At 34.1% G+C, this 18,602-nt stretch overlaps 1 pseudogene across 1 annotated transcript; it reads left to right on the top strand.

Annotated features, from left to right (window-relative positions):
• Positions 1-785: 785 nt before the first annotated feature.
• Positions 786-9,894, top strand: LOC145788828 (receptor-like protein EIX2; annotated as a pseudogene). The gene is made up of 4 exons (XR_014331015.1): positions 786-1,214; positions 6,144-8,998; positions 9,188-9,239; positions 9,664-9,894. The product of XR_014331015.1 is annotated as a receptor-like protein EIX2 (transcript).
• Positions 9,895-18,602: the final 8,708 nt, after the last annotated feature.

Raw genomic sequence — 18,602 nt, 5'->3', positions numbered from 1 at the left:
GCACTCAAAAAATTATTTATATAAAATAAAAGAATAAATTATAAATATATTTTTTGAGATTGATTTAAAATATGAATTATTTTTTAAAATTTGAAAAATTATAAATATTTACTTATTAAATTTTTTTATTTAACAAAAGTAACTGAAAAAATAAAAATTTTCACTATTCTCCTATATAGTAATAAAATTACTTGATTTATTAATTAAAATATATTTATAATATCATCAAAAACTATCAAATAACTTGATAATTTATTACTTAAAAATCATTTATTATGAAATATAAAAATTTTAAGAGAAGACAATTAAGTGTGTTTGGTTTGAATTTTCTGGATTAAGTTTTTTGAAAATTGAGTTTTTTGATTTTCGTATTCTTTTGTTTTTAGTGAATATTTTTTAAATTTTAAACATTTTTTTTTTACTTTTTTAGATGCACCTTAGTTAAATGTATCTAAAAAATAAAAAATTTGTGAAAAAATATTTAAAAAAATTAATAAATACATAAAAATATGAAAAATATATTAAATTCTTATATTTTTTTGTATTTTTGGTATTTAGTGAATTTTTAAAAGATTTTTTTTTACTTTTTAGGTGTATTTAAGTTAGATGTGTCTAAAAGTAAAAAAAAAAATTGCTTAAAATATTAAAAAAATTCAGTAAAAGTAAAAACGTACGAAAAAAAAGAATGTAAAATTTTCTGAAAAATATTTTCTAAAAAATGAAAACAAACAAGCTAATTGGTATTTTAAATAAACTTATATCTGTAATTTGTCAAATATAAATTAATTTTTAGCATAGATTCTACTCTACAGAGTAGACCCTACTCTTCTTCTCAAACGTTTCCCGAAACAGACGACATCCATCTCCAGAACCGACCCCTATCTCCGGACGCAGCACATGGCGGCGACTTTCTCCGTGTAGTCGTTACCGGCGGCAGCGGGGGGAACAACTGGTTTCGGGTGGAGATCGAGTTGACGACGGCGAGATCCAAACGATCCAGATGAAAGCCGGACTGGAGGGAGGGTGTGGATTACTGATGGAGAATCTCTCTGTTGGATCGAAGGAGTTTTGCGACGATGGACGCTGGATTGACGATGGGATTTCTCTTCTCTGTTGGATTTCCGCTGGCGGCGCTGGTGGTGTTTTTAGTCGGAGAAACGGAAAGAGGCGGTGGGGGTGAGACGACAATGGATTGGAATCTCATCACTAATTCGGTAATTATAAATATTTTCCTGTCCTCTTTCAATAATTATAATTGTTGCACAATTTTAGCTGGAGCCTCCTCATGTGCAAGTAGTGTCATGAAGGCTCAAAACGACTGAGCCAAGCTTTGCTGAGCTCGAGCTCGGTTCATTTGCTTATCGTGCTTGAGGTCGAGTTCGGCTCAATTGCTAACTAGGTTTGAGCTCGGCTCGGTTCGATAATTTTTTTTTAAATATTATTTATATAAGTAATATTATATACTATGAAGCACGGGTACGGGAACTAGTACTGGTACGATACAATACGAGTACGTCGATACGGTAAAATTGTGGCTTGGTACAATATTTATTTTTAATTTAGAGTAATGCAAAAATTAATTAAAAGGTTTAATTCGTTAAGATTCAACCTACAATTAACATTTAATGCCAAAAGTAAATGTATAAATCAAAATTAAATGTCAATATATTAAATAACTTATAAACTATATGTTAATTTTAAAAACATGTTAGGTATAAAACTAAAAATAAAAAAGAAGTCTAGTGAAATGAGTTTTATCTCCGTAATAGAAGAAAATATTGTTTCAACTGAGTTACGGTACGGCTTGAGTATATAGTAGATACGGCTGGGTACACCAAAAATTCAGAAGAAAAAATTTGAGTATGTGTTTTGTGTACTTGATATATATGCAGAAGTACCATACGAGGTACCATACGCCGGTAAGTATCCGTTACGGGTATGGTATGTTTTTCGAAGTACCCATGCTTCATAGATTATATATATTATTTAATATATAAAAAATATATTTATTATATAATTTAAATAAAGATAAACGAGCCGAGCTTATTCGAGCTCTAGCTTACCGGGTTGAGCCCTTAACGAGACGAGCTCGGTTCATTTGTAGTCCTATCATGATAATATATAAATAATAGTAAAGAACTTCCTCCCTTTAATAATTTAAATATTTAGATGAATCCTATCATGACAATATATAAATAATAGTAAAGAACTTCCTCCCTTTAATAATTTAAATATTTAGATGAATTGATATGTGATGTCTAATAACTTAAAATAAATTAAGTTTGTTTGATTAACAATTTAAAATTTTAAATACCCCTTAAAAATAGGGTGATTATTCAATAGTCTCGGAGTATGGACATTTGGTACTCCTTGTATTGTGATTGGTGGAGAAGATGGATAGATGAGGTATTGTGTTGGATGATTGAGAAACATGAAGGGACATGATGAATGATTATAGAGTACGGACACGTGGCACTCTAGGAATATTCTATAAACATGTTAACATTGGTGTATCGCCATCACTTCACCACTACCACCACCGCACGATAAAGTACTAGAGGTAGATTTTTTTTGAAAAATATGTGTTTGAGTTTATGTTGTATTAGGAGTTTTATTTTTGTTAATTGGTTTCTTCGCTAACTAACTCTTTTGCTGCATATTTTCCTATTGGATGGAGATATCATGTCATTAGTATCACTGTGATATTGAATTTTTTTCCCCATTTAGAATAGACTATGTGCTTTGTACTTGATGGTTTTTCGTGTTTTCCTTTTTTCTTTGTAATATTTTATTTTTTAATAAAACATTACCTTTTTTCTTATAAATAAAAAAAATAAAAAATAAAAAACTCTACCACCCTTTACCATTATCGTCACAACTATCTCACCATATCATCACCAACACAATCCCTACTTAAATTTCAATAAATACCAAACAATTATTTTGATTAAAAAATTTATTTAATTTTTAATTTTCAAATTTCAAATTTTAATTTGATCAAACACACCCTAGTCAATTTGAAGGTTACATGACCCAATAATCACGCCAAGGAAATTTTGTGAATTTCCACGAAGTCATTTTCTAATTCAATATTTTATAAATGGGGCATGATTTTGGGAAGCTCTCAACTGAATCAGGTAATTGGACCTTGTAAGGTCTGGCCCTGTTTGGTAGAGCTGTGGGAAAGTGCTTATAGCTTATGCCTAAACAGCTTATAGCTTATAACTTTCAGCTTAAGCTGATTTCCAGCTTATTCTTAAAGCATCTCCTGCCCCACTCAAAGAATAAGCTGTTTTCTGACTTCCACAAAGCTATAAGCTATAAGCTATAAGCTAAACCAAACACATCAAAATAGCTTAAATTAAGCTGAAAGCTGAAATTAAGCTGTACCAAACAGGGCCTCTGTAAGCTCCGTTACAACATTTATTTTGGTGATTCAAATCATCATTTTGTAAGGACTTTGGGTAGATTATCCATATAAAAAATTAAAATTAAATAACTCTAATCACATGATCATGTCATATTTATCTTTAAAAAAAGACTGTCCATTATTTGATCATATATCTATAGTTATCTGATCAATGTTAATTTTTTTTAAAGGATAATCTTCTTCAAAAATCATGTATGATTAAATGATTCAAATCACAATTGTTTCATGAAAACCCCACATCACGGTCCACAAACTTGTTCCTTCGTTTATAAAATATAAAGATGTCACTTTATTCAATGATATTGAATAATCTCCTCTTTATAAAATAATAACAGTGGTTGGTCAATATTATTTAGTTGGCCATGAAAATTATGGTTGGTCAATATTATTTAGTTGGTCATAAATTTTCATGCCTTCTTTGTCGGGTTTTATTAGCAAGTGTTTTAATAATATTGGTTCATCAAAGTTAAAAATACATTTTTATGACCCGATAGTCAAAAGTTCATTTTTTATGTATATATTTTTTTCATGTACTATGGAGCACTTTTTGACAATTTTATAAGGTGACATCATTACAAAAGGGCTCTTTAGAATATCATTATAAATAATCATCCATGACCTTGATTGTTTATAATTGAAGGCTCCATGACCCCATAATCACACCAACAGAATTTTCAATAAATTTCAACAAAGCCATTCTCTTATTATTTAACATTTTATAAGGATTAATTATATATTCAGTCCTTGAAGTATGAATTCTACGTTATTTTGGTCCTCAATGTATAAAAATGTTTTAGTTTGGTCCTTAATGTTTAAATTATGTCATTTTGGTCCCAAGGTATAAAAGGTGTTTCAATTTAGTTTACCAAAAAAATTAGATCGATTTGATAATTGTAATTTTTTCATTTTATCGCATTTGTCATCAAAAATAGATTGTCTATTTCAAAAACACACTTGTCGTTTATTTTTTTCAGAGACAAACACGACAAAATGAAAAGACTACGATTATCAGATTGTCCTAATTTCTTCTCATAGATGATATACATGGAGGGTTTTGTTAAAATGAACAGCTCAATTATCGAAACGACTCCCGTGGTATGCCCCACGTGCTCAAACATAATGGTTAAATTCAGATTTGTATTTAAGAGAAGCCCAACCCTTTTGGAAAAACCAAAAAAGAGTGACAAAATCCAAACCAACACGACACTTCTATATGATAGTATAGATATATACATATCTTTTACGCATATAGTCCAAGGACACATGGTCCAAATGAATTGTGTGGGAGTATCCAAATGAATTGTTTGCATGGTCTAAGGACATGGGCAAAATGGCAAAAGAAATGTGCTTCAAAGCATTCTTACAAACCATTCTTATTCAGAGTGACCAAGGTAGTTGTACATTGTCAATTAATTTGCCACTTTTAGTTAAAGAAAATTATTATTTAAAAAAAAAATGCTATGTATCACTTGTTTTTTGTCATTTGTTTCACTATTTACCGTGGATACTCATAATTTGTTCTTTTTTTAAGAAACAATAATTAAGGAAATAATAAAGGCAAATAATATAGTGCCATAAAAGGGTGAATAAAAAAAGGTGATATATAGCAATTTTCTTCTTTTTCTATTTCTTTTTCTATTCTTTTTTTAATGAAAATAATTTAAAATAATTGTACTTTTAATCATAACTTTCGCTTGCACTAAACTTAGATCTACTTGCAACTTTATAAAAGTTACAAATATTTTGAGTTATTCCTAATTATTATTATTATTATTATTATTATTATTTTCTTTCTTTTTACATAATCGGCACAATTCTACTAATGAAAGGAAAAACAAAGTACACAAACTGAAGGATTACAAAGTTGAAGTATATGAGAGCAACTCTAAGTGAGGACGCAAAAGGGCTGTATTAGCCATTTTTGCTAGTGAGGTTGTTTTTATGTTCCTTCAACGGGCTCTGCATCACAAGAGGCATTTTGCCAATTTTCATTTAGGCTCTCCACAAGTAGCTAGCATTCATTGTTAGGCAAAAGGTCTTTCCGCAACTATTCAGATCCCCATCTCTTCTTCGTTGCTTCTCTGCTCCAGTTCATTGATCACATGTATGGCTCTCTTTCTCTTTGTTTCTGTTTCGTATAAAAATATTATTGTAAAAAATAATTTAATAACATATTTTTTTTAAAATAAATATTTACAAATGTCACATCAACAACCATGTCAATACTAGGTGCATATGCAGCATGTCATAAAAAAATTATATTTTTTATTTATGTTTATAGCATTTTTCTTTTAAAAATTAATTAAGTTAATTTGATTGATTAACTAAAATAAAGAGTATTGTTGGAGTGCACATTAGCTAAACTAGTTAGGCAAAATAAAGAGAGTACATTTTTTTGTGCTTTTAATAGGCATTTTGCCTAAGAGCATTGGAGTTGCTCTGACCGCTTGTTCAAGACAACCCCGCATTGAATTAGTGACACAATTATATTCGTTGACTCTCAATTATAAAAGGTGGTCATTCCTTGCTTAAGAGAACTAAAAAAATTCCAATAATTGCAAATCCTCATTGGTGGTTGTATTTGCTACCTCATCTTGATATTAATTTTTGCTGCATCATCATGAACATGTTCATGAAAATGGTGCTCAGCAAAAAATTTCATCAATTTCTCCATGTGTTTATTATTATCGTCACGCTTTTACTATACATGAAGCCTGCTGTTGGACTCTCCTCTAGAGTTGAAGAAGATGCTAAAACCAGGTGCATAGATAAGGAAAGACAAGCTCTCCTCAAGTTCAAAGAAGCTCTTGTAGATGATTACGGCCGTCTCTCATCTTGGGGGAGTGAAGAAGATAAAAGAGATTGTTGCAAATGGAGAGGAGTTTGGTGCAACAACCGCACTGGTCATGTCACAATGCTCGATCTTCATTTATCGGATGATCCTTCTTATCATCCACTGCAAGGTAAGATTAGTACTTCATTGCTTGCATTGCAACATTTGAAGTATTTGGACCTCAATGGAAATAATTTTTATGACGACATCACAAAGTTGGGGAACTTTTCTAAGTTGCAGTATCTTTATCTTGGCTACAATTTTGATCTAAAGTGTGAAAATCTTGAGTGGCTTTCTCATCTTTCTTTATTAAGTCACTTGGACCTTAGTTATGTTAACCTCAGTAAAGCAGTCGACTGGGTTCAATCTATCAATAATCTCCCTCTCCTAAAAGAGTTAAGGTTATTTGATTGTACACTTCCTGCTATCACTACTCATCCCTCACATCCTTTTAATTCTTCTCTGTCTCTTTCTATACTTGATCTATCTTATAATGATCTATCTTCTTCAATATACAGTTGGTTGTTCAACTTTAGTAGTAGCCTTATTTATGTAGACCTTTTTGGTAACCAGTTAAAAGGTCCGATTCCTGATTCTTTTGGAGGCATGATTTCCCTCACAAATCTTGGTCTTGGTTACAATCATCTTGAATGTGCCCTTCCAAAATCCTTTGCAAATTGAAGTCGTTTGCAATCTTTACATCTGGCTGGAAACAATTTAACTGAAGAACTTCATCAGTTCCTTCAAAAGTTGTCTGCGGCAGAGGACTCATTACAGGTTTTGTATGTGTTTGACAATCGACTTAGTGGTCCATTGCCTGATTTTACAACATTTTCTTCCTTAATAGAATTGTCTGTTGGCTCTAATCAATTGAGTGGGTCCATCCCAGAAACTTTTGGGCAACTTTCTAGTCTTGTTTCTCTTCAGTTGTATGGAAACCAAATTACAGGGTCAGTGCCTGACCTTTCAATGTTTCCATCATTGAAGGATTTAGGACTTGGAGACAATCAGTTGAATGGTACTATACACAGAAATATTGGACAACTTTCCAAGCTTGAGCATTTTGACGTCTCTTTCAATTCATTAAAAGTCGTACTCTCTGAAACTCACTTTTCTAATATGTCCAGTCTGAAGTTTTTGTTATTTTCTTCAAACGCATTGCTAACTTTTAATTTCTGTTCTGACTGGGTTCCTCCTTTCCAACTTGATGTTATACAGTTGTCCTCTTGTAAGTTGGGGCCTCATTTTCCCAAATGGCTTCAAACGCAAGTTAACTTCTCCCACCTTGATATCTCAAGTGCTGAAATTTCAGATGTTGTTCCTAGTTGGTTCTGGGATCTTTCCCCAGGTTTAATTTATTTAAACTTGTCTAACAATCTGATCAAAGGCTTGTTGCCTGATTTATCATTGAAGTATCATGGTTATCTTAGTATAGATTTAAGTTTGAATCATTTTATGGGTCCAATGCCACTAGCTCCTCCTAATGTAACACTTTTGGATCTCTCCAAAAATAAGTTATCGGGTTCACTCTCTTTCTTATGTGCAATTACGGGTATGGAGCTCACCTATCTTGACCTCTCAAATAACTCACTATCAGGAGAGCTTCCAAGCTGTTGGGTGCACCTCACATCTCTATCGATCGTTAATTTGGCATACAATAATTTTTACGGGAAAATTCCGAGATCAATGGGTTCCTTAGGAGAAATTGATACTCTGAACTTGCGCAGCAACAATTTCTCGGGGGGAGTTCCTTCTTCATTAAAGAGATGCACAAAGTTAAGAATGTTTGATCTGGGAGAAAATAAACTCACAGGAAAAATACCAGCATGGATAGGAACACATCTAACAAGTTTAATTGTTCTTAGTCTACGATTCAACGAGTTCAATGGAAGCATACCTCGACATATATGTCACCTTAACCAAATTCAAGTTTTGGACTTCTCCCATAATCGTTTATCAGGAAACATACCACACTGTTTTCACAATTTTACTGCCTTGGTGGAAAGTAAGAGTTCTAGTGCAACCATTTCTTTTTATTATATGAAATTTTATGGCTCTTATGCTCAAAGTGGCACCTATATTGAGAATGCATTGGTGCTGTGGAAAGGAAAAGAGTCAGAATACGGAAATACTTTGGGACTACTAAAATGCATTGATCTTTCTAGCAATGAACTTGTTGGGAAAATTCCTAAACAAGTTGGGAGTCTTGCAGGGTTGGTTTCGTTGGACCTATCAAGAAATAATTTGACAGGAAATATCATCCAAGAAGTTGGTTGGATGAAAATGTTGGAATCTCTTGACTTGTCTGCAAACGAGCTTTCTGGCTTGATTCCTGCCGGCCTCGCTGATCTAAATTTTCTCAGTGTGTTGAATTTGTCAAATAACAGGTTGTCGGGGAAAATCCCAATAAGCACTCAATTGCAAAGCTTTGATCCCTCTGTATATTCTGGGAACCCTGAACTTTGTGGGCTTCCACTTCCGAATAAGTGTCCTGGAGAAGAAATAGTTGTGGAACCTCTAGTTATTGTTCAAGAAGATGACGACAACTTTATTACCACTGGATTTTACATTAGTATGGGGCTGGGTTTCACCCTTGGATTTTGGACAGTTTTTGGCACTATGATTTTTAACAAACCATCTAGACATGCTTATTTTGAGTTCTTGGACCGCATAAAGAATTGGTTTTATGTGACAACTGCACTACGTATGGCTAGATTGCAAAGAAGGCTTTAGAGGTAAGTATCTTTTTTCAATTTTGCTACTTCAATTATCTCTCTGTGTCTTGATCATTGCTAACAAGTTGGACATTTTTATTTATTTATTCTTTCAAATCTTACATAAGCTGATTTATGCACACACTTGCTATTTGCTTGAGCTTGTGGTTTTTCTTAGGTCTATTTTCTAATTATAGTACACATGTGCAGGTCTATGTTGCAAGCTATCTTCAGCTTATTGCTCCCAAGATCTATCTATATGGTAACTTCTATTATTGCCACCTTAATTTTTTACCAATCAATGGCTTGACATCCAATATATGTTTAGTTGTCTTTGATAAATAAAAATGATCCAAAAATTAGCTTTAACTTCTGATCTTTTTCTGTTTAATTATTCAACTTCTATTCCTATATAAATTTTTTTCCTCCTTATCTTGCAGAAGTCATTCACTCCTACTATAATTTTGCAAAACTAATCTTGTAATAATAACAGTTATGATGATGTTCTCTGCCTTTGCAAACCTAACAAAAGCATTAAAGTTGTGCCATTTTTATGCAATGATACTGAATTAATCTCCTGTTTGTAAACTAAATTGATGGCGGGCCAATATTTATTTGGCTTTAATTTAACTGATAATCAAATTGTTTTATTTTTTTGTTGTTTCCATTATTTTGCTATGTTTTAGGATACACCTGAGAGACACGAGTAGTGAGTTTGGAGTATACGAGGTGGAGCTATCAGCATAACTGTTTCTCTATGTTTTTGTTGAAATGATGAAATAACTTCATTAATATTTATTTTCATTTGTGGATTGTATGTTTGTGTGTTTGTTTTTGCTATCAAATGTGTTTGGAAGGATGGCGATCAAATGTTTGTAATCTTCTAGTTAATTTTATAAATTATTGAGTATGATTATATACTGGTGACTTGTTTGCTACCAGGAAAAATTGCTTCGGTGGGCTATGTCTAGGGTTCGTTTGGGAATTGAATTTTTTTAATAGTTTTTTTGGCTTTTTGGAGCTCATAGGGGGAAGTGGCTATTTTAATTGACTTTTTAGATTTTTACAGAAAAAAATGTAAAAAATTAGAGAGAGATGTGATTGGGTGTTTTGGTTTTTTTGACTATTTTAATCAAAAAGCCAACATAATTAAAATATAAGGTAAAAAAAATTAAAGTGTTTGGGATTGATTGTTTAACTTTTTAGATAATAACTTTGCAAAAAGGGAAAAAAAAATGAATTTTTGATTTTCTTGTATGATTTTTTGATTTTTTTTAGTGGCTTTTTGACTGTATTAACTAGTTTTCCAAACAAACTAAAGAAATTTGTTCTGCTTTCAAGAATTTAATTAAAAGATGCATAAATCTTGTTTATTTGAATTTGTTTTCTACTTATACTTTATGTGGGTGGATATATCTTTCATAACGTGTTATGAAAAGTCGGTTTCATATTTTAATAGTGTAAGATTAAAATAAAATATACTAAGAAAAATTTTAAAAATAATTTTAGTAATAACTCTTGTGACAGATTAAATTTAAAATTTTTAAATATTTCATCGTAAATTTTAAACTTCAATATTGTATCAATCTCTCCATTCAATTATTACCGTTGGTTATTTCAAATTTATATAAAATAAGAAAAGGATAAATTATATTTTACTGTTTGACCATTTTTCTTTGGCTTTCATTTTTTTTTTTCTTAATTTGACTTTCCATGCTTCAAGTTTTTTTTTTGTAAATTTAATTTTTATTTAAAATTAGATAGAAAATATCATGTTATCTGTCACATGACATAAAAATATATTATTATTTTAAAATCTAAATTTGTGTTTAAGGGTATGAGTTATATATAATAAATACTTTTGCATCGTGTAATTATTAAGAGCATTTCCAACGGTGTACCAAATGTTTCACCAAATCTGAGTCAAAAAGGGGTAATTTCCTTAATTTGATACTTCGCGCTCCAACGGTTCAACATAAAATCCGTTTCATCAAATTTGCGCTGGGCAACCGGTTAGTTGACCGGCCGGTCAACCGGTAACGGCAAAAATTTGTTTTTTTTTTTTTTTTTTTTACCGGTTTGAACCTTTTTTTTTTGAACTTTTTGAACTTTTGGTGGTTGATCGGGTGGTCAACCGGCCGGTCGACCACCTAGGCAATTTTTTTTTTTTTTTTTTTTGACTGGTTTGAACCTTTTTGTGAACGGTCTGAACTTTCTCCGGGGCGACCGGTTGGTTAACCGGTTGGTCAACCGGATGGTCGACCCGTTCGTCTCATCCCAACGGTCAGGAACAGTGATTTGGTGAAATGCTTCGCCTGCACTCAGTTTGGTACCATTTTTGTTGAATTCTGGATTTGATATCGATTTGGTGAAACCGTTGGAGCTTAAAAAAGTGGCTTTTTCACCAAATTTTAAATTTGATGCCAGGTTTGGTTCACCGTTGGAGATGGTCTAATATATCATTTTCTATCTAATTTTAGATATGAAAAAGTTAGTATAAAATAAAATATTTTTGTATGATGTGGTTGTCATTGTATATTTTTTTTTGTCTTTTATATACAAGTTAACTTAGCGGTAAAGATTTGCAACACGAAATAATAATACGACTCGAACTGTACACGAAGTTAGAGAGTTAGGGTTGACTATTTTATGATATATGACACAATCCGATAACACTAATATTAAACAGATCAGATTAATGTCAAATTTGTATAACACAACTAACACGAATAACCCGTAAAATGAAGAATTAGTTACACATTTTAATATCATTTCCACTAAAGAGTGTCATAACATTTTTTAATCTCTTATGTAATTATATCCAATTTATTAGAAAGTACAAAAAAATATGATTTTAAGTTTAATAAAGGTATTGTTTTTGTTTTTAATTGAATTTAATGTATTTTTTGTCTATTATTTGAGTAAATCTAGTAAAAAAATATAATAATAAAATATAATTTTTATAAATTAAGAACATTAAATTAATTTAAAATTAAATTTTTTTATAAATAATTTCATTTAATAGAGATTAATTTCATTAAATTTAACTTGTGAATAAAGTTTCAATTTTTTTCATACATTTGATATTTTTAGTTAATAGTAAAAAAATTTGACATGACATGTTAACACGACACGAACCGAACACAAATCGAAAATAATACGACAGGATAATATGAAATAATAAACGAGTTGTGTTAGTATTAAGATAATTCTGACACGAAATCTAAGATGACATGACATGAATACGACTAACAAGACGCGACGCTCACCCCTGATTTAACTTTTGAAAGAAGACTTGAAACAGCCAAAATGAAAAAAATAAATAAATTAAAAGTTAAAATAACAAAATAACCACAAAAAAAGAAAAAAGAAAAAAAAAAGTCAAACTTAAAGAGGGTAAAGCAAAAGGGAGCTTTTTTGATAAATCCATTTTCTAAGAGTTTTATTCCATCCAACCCATATTCTTTTTTACTATTCCATTAGGTCCAATTTGAGATAAGAAGACCAAAATACTCTTTTCATTTACTTATGTTCCATTTAGTTCACATTATTTTCATATGTTTCAATAAGTCCTATGGGTGAAATAATTACCAAAATACCCTTAATGTGAATGTTCACACCGTCAATATAAATGTTTATATCGTCAATGTGTAGGGGCCCGGCTCATGTCGATCCTCGTGGGTGCCCGGAAAAATTCGAGTCGGGCCAGACCGGCCCACAAGCCAAAAAAATAGGCCCGACCCAGCCCGTTGATAATATGAATATTTATATTGACAAGTTAGCATTCACATTGATAGGAGTGTAAAATTGGTTTGCGGCCCGTGGGCGGCCCGAAACCAGCCCGTCACCCGGGGCGGGCCCGGTCACAATATGAATATTCACAATGACATATTAACATTAACATTAACATTGACAAGAGTGTAAAATTGGCCCATGACCCGTGGGCAGCCCGAAGCCCGGGCCCGGGGCGGGGCGGGCCCAGCCCGGCCTGTTGACAATGTGAATATTCATATTGACATGTTAACATTCACATTGATAGGAGTGTAAAATTAGTCCGCGGCCTGTGGCTGGCCCGAAACCCGCCTGCGGCTCATGAGCTGCCCTGGGCGGGCCCGGCCCGACCCGTTGATAATGCAAATATTCACATTGACATGTTAACATTCACATTGATAAGAGTATAAAATTAGCCCGCGCCCCGTGGCTGCCTGAAACTAGCCCACGGCCCGTGGACGGCCCGGGGCGAGCCCGACCCGGCCTGTTGACAATGTGAATATTCACATTGACATATTAGCATTCACATTGATAAGAGTGTAAAATTGACTCGCATCCCATGGGCGGCCCGGGGTGAGCCCGGTCCGACCTGTTGACAATGTGAATATTCACATTGACATATTAACATTCACATTGATAGGAGTGTAAAATTGGCCCGTGGCCCGTGGACGGCCAGAAGCCCGCCCGCTGCCCAGGGCGGGCCCGGCCCGGCTCGTTGACAATGTGAATATTCACATTGACATATTAACATTAACATTGATAAGAGTGTAAAATTAGCCCGTGACCCGTGGGCAGCCCGAAGCTCGGCCCCGGGCCGACGCGAGCCCGGCCCGTTGACAACGTGAATATTCACATTGACATGTTAACATTTACATTGATAAGAGTGTAACAGTAGCTCGTGCCCCGTGGCTGCCCGAAACACGCCCACGGCCCGTGGGCGGCCCGAGGCGAGCCCGGCCTAGCCTGTTGACAATATAAATATCCACATTGACATGTTAACATTCACATTGATAAGAGTGTAAAACTGACTCGCGTCCCATGGGCGGCCCGGGGTGGCCCAGGTTTGGGTCCGGGCTTACCCCGGGCCGCGGGCGAGCTTTGGGCAGCGGACAAGTTTTACACTCCTATCAATGTTAATGTTAACATCTCAATGTGAATATTCACATTGTCACAGGTCGGGCCAAGCCCGCCTCGGGCTGCGATCGGGCTTCGGGCCGCCCACAGGCTGCGGGCCAATTTTACACTCCTATCAATATGAATGTTAACATGTCAATGTGAATATTCACATTGCCAACGGCCCGGGCTCGCCCTGGCCCGAGGTCGGGCTTCGGGCTGCCCACGGGTCACAGGCCAATTGTACACTCTTATCAATGTGAACGCTAACATGTCAATGTGAATATTCACATTGTCAACAGGCCAGGCCGAGCCCGCCCCGGGCCGCCCATGGGCCGTGGACGGGTTTCGGGCAGCCACGGGGCGCGGGCTAATTTTACACTCCTATCAATGTGCATGTTAACATGTCAATGCGAATATTCACATTGTTACGGGTCGGGCCAAGCCCGCCTCTGGCTGCGGTCGGGCTTCGGGCCGCCCACGGGCTGCGGGCCAATTTTACACTCTTATCAATGTGAATGTTAACATGTCAATGTGAATATTCACATTGTTAACGGGCCGGGCCGGGCCGGTCCCTCCCGGGCCGCGGGCGGGCTTTTGGCCGTCCATGGGCCGCGGGTCAATTTTATATTCTTATCAATGTGAATGTTAACATGTCAATGTGAATATTCACATTGTCAACGGGCCTGACCGGGCTCGCCCCGGGCCGCCCATGGGCAGCGGGCGGGTTTCGCACCGCCATGGGACGGGGGCCAATTTTACACTCCTATTAATATGAATGTTAGCATGTCAATATGAATATTCACATTGTCAACCGGCCGGGCCGGGCCGAGTCGGGCCCGCCCTAGGCTGCTGTCTAGTTTTATACTCTTATCAATGTGAATGTTAACATGTCAATGTAAATATTCACATTGTCAACAGGCCGGGCCGGGCCTGCCCACGGGCCGTGGGCGGGTTTCGGGCAGCTACGAGGCGCGGGCTAATTTTACACTCCTATCAATATGAATGTTAATATGTCAATGTGAATATTCACATTGTCAACGGGCCAGGCCGGGCCCCCCCCAGGCTGTGGGTGGGCTTTTGGCTGCCTATGGGCTGCGGCCCAATTTTATACTCTTATCAATGTGAATGTTAACATGTCAATGTGAATATTCACATTGTCAATGGGCCGGACTGGGCCCGCCCCGGGCCGCCCATGGGCCGCAGGCGGGTTTCGCGCCGCCACGGGACGGGGGCCAATTTTACACTCCTATTAATGTGAATTTTAACATGTCAATGTGAATATTCACATTGTCAACAGGCCGGGCCCGCCCTGGCTCGCGGGCGGGTTTCGGGCCGCCACGGGCCAATTTACATTCCTACAAATGTGAATTTTAAAATATGAATGTTTACATCATTAAATTGCTAATCGTTGAAAAAATATTTATAAGGGTATCAAAATTAAATATAAGGGCATAAGTGTCCAAGAAAATAGTGTAAATCAAGAAAATGGACTTTATGGAATAAAACTATACATACATGGGACTAAATAGGTTAAAAAATTTCTTCATAGACTTCTTGAGTTAAAACACTTCTAAATTAAACTTATCAATAAAAATCCCAAAGCAAAATTTACTCAAATAAAAATTAATTTTTACCGTCAACCCTACTCTACAGAGTTGACGCTCCTCTTCTTCTAAAACCCTTCCCCAAAAACGAGTTGAGGGATGAAATAATAAAGAACTTCTTCTCTTTAATAATTTAAATATTTAGATGAATTGATATGTGATGTTTAAAATTTTAAACACCTCGTAAAAACATGTTAAAATTAAGTTGTATCGTCATCACCTAGCCACCACCGCCATCATGATAAATTATTAGAGATAGATTGTGGGTGTGTGAGTTTAGATTATATACTAGAGAAGAGATAGATTTTATAAGAAAAATATGGATATTAAAAATTTGCTCATAGCTTATAAGTCATACTCAAAATAATCCGGAGTTTAGATTATATTAGGAGTTTTGATTTCATTGGTTGGTTTCTTACTAACTAGCTTTTTTTTTTTTTTTTTGGACTGGATCTTTTACTCATCCTATTTAGAATAGGTTAGGTGCTTATTTGTAATTGATGCATTTTCATGTTTTCCTTTTTATCTTCCAATATTTTATTTTTTAATAAAATATTACTTTTTTTTTTTGGTGAACTCCTACTTAAATTTCAATAAATACCAAACAATTATTTTGATTAAAAAAATTATTTAATTTTTAATTTTTAATTTTATCAAACACACTTAGGGCTGCAAAAGAGCCGAGCCGAGCCGGGTTTAAGTATGTTTGGGCTTGTTTATTAAGATTCTAACAAGTACGAGTTCGAGTTTGAGTTCAATAAAAATTTAACGAACCAAGCTCTAGCTGAGTTGGCTTAGGCTTGACTCGAGGTCGAGCCTGTTCATGATCCTTAACGAGTCCAAAAAATTATAAATTCATATTTGCTTATGAGACTAAAATTACAATTGAAACTTTGATTATACAATTATATATACAATATATATAAACATACTAAAAGAAAAGTAAATATTTTACTAAAATAATTATATCTACCACTACTATTATATAAATGCATTATATATAGTTAGCTATTATTTACATTTACATTTCTTAAATATATAAATAACATATTTATTTTATTTTTTATTCATATTTTTATATTATTTAATATATGAATAATAAATGTTAAATGAGTCCGCTAATGAGCCGAGTTTAGTATGTTTGAATTTATTTATTAAGATTTTAACAAACTCAAAATCGAGCTCGAACGTAAAAAAATAAAAAAAAATAAAATAACGAATCGAGTTCAAATAAACCCTTATTGAGTCAAGTTCGAACTTGTTTATAAACAGTCTTATTTATTTACAGCCCTAAACACACCATAGTCAATTTGAAGGTTAATTAACAATGTTACCCATAAAAAATATCCAAAATCTATTTCATTAATTATGATTTATGTCTACCTCACTAACTATGATTATGTGAATTATAAAAATTAAATAAAATTGTTTAGAAAATGCAATATTATAATTATTGTAAAAAATAAATTATAATCAAATTATTCACTAATACAATATTTTCAAATAACCTAATATTGTAAATAATTTTCGTGCATAGAACATGTAAGAAATTACTAATTTTAGTATTTATATATGTAAAGAAATTTTGTGTTGGTACAAACTAAAAAATCTAAACAAAGTTTTTTTTTTTTTTTTTATTTTTTTATAGAAGGGCCTTCATTTTTAAAGTCGCCTTAGACCCTCACGCAGTCAGACCGGCCTGTAATCACGCCACTCGCTTTGATAGAATTTTCACAAAATTTTCAAAAGTCAATTTCTTACCATTAACCAATTAAATACATTTCAAAGTATAATTTGGACTGAATGTGATTGGTGATGAGACAAGGTTGCATTACAGTCAAGTATGACAACCAGACTAAGTTCCTACAGGCCGAAAAAACCTTTCGAAACAGGACTTATACCCTGTGGTCTATGGCCCCAAGGTATGTGTTTGCTGAATAAGAGATTCGAACGTGAGACTTGAGAAGGAGCAAACCTACAGGCCCCAGTTGTCACCCACTAGGCCCACCACCCCTGGTTACTCAAGTATGACCTTGACTTGCATTATAGCCATAGATGCCCTCTAATATCTGTCATTTCATTAAGACTACAAAATTTTCCAACAAACCAATTGGGCTTGGTGAAATTGGGTATTGAGATTTTTCGACCTTTTTTTAAAAGTAATGTTAGAATAATTATCTATTTCGACCACATTATTGTATCATCTGATATGTTAATCTAATTGTTAGTATTACATTGGAGATATACGTTAGTGGTGGAACTTATTATATTGACAAGTAAGATAATAAAGATATGTATAATATGATATAAAAAATTGATAAATGTAATCTTATTGTGTTGTTAATAAGGAATCCATGACCTTACCTTCTATGAGACTAGGGTAAATCCTGGATATGTACGATCAGGGCTAGCTTCACATATCAAGTGAAAAAGACTCGAATTTAAGAGCTTTTGGTTATTTACGTGGGATCTTATTATTCAAGTTGACTTTGGTTTGAGAAATTTCAATTTAAAAATTTACAATGAAACAGGACCAAGAAAAAAAAATTATGTGAACCAAAGTGTTATTTACCAAGAATTAGGGGTGCAACTCGGGCGGGTTCGGTCGGGTTGGGGGTCTGCCCAAGCCCGACCCGAATTGTATTTGGCACTGCCCAAGCCCGCCCAAGCCCGACCATGAACCCGAACATTGTTGCCCAAGCCCGGCCCAAGCTTTGTATTTTGAACCCGGGTTGCCCGAATTGCCCGAGTTCAGAAACCTGTAGGTAGATCTAAGGGTAGACATAAAAGATAATCTAATGGTAGAAACTAACCAAAAAAAAATAAAAAATAAAAATTAAGACTAACTCTTTTACTTAATAGAAGACTAACCAAAAAATAAATAAATAAATAAAAATTAAGACTAACTCTTTTACTTAATTTATATATATTATATAATTTATTAAATTATATATATATTATATATTATATATTATATAATTTATATAATATATTAAATTGAATTCGGGTTCGGGTTGCTCGGGTTGGCCATTGGTTCTGCCCAAGCCCGGCCCGAATTGCAATTCGGGCATCAAAAATCTGCCCAAGCCCGTCCAGATTACAAGATATAGTTGCCCAAGCCCTAAAAAAACTCG

This window comes from Camellia sinensis, chromosome 1 (genome assembly GCF_055761805.1).
Source record: "Camellia sinensis isolate YWXY chromosome 1, ASM5576180v1, whole genome shotgun sequence".
NCBI classification, from domain to species: Eukaryota; Viridiplantae; Streptophyta; class Magnoliopsida; order Ericales; family Theaceae; genus Camellia; species Camellia sinensis.
This window is presented reverse-complemented; position numbering and strand designations above follow the sequence as displayed.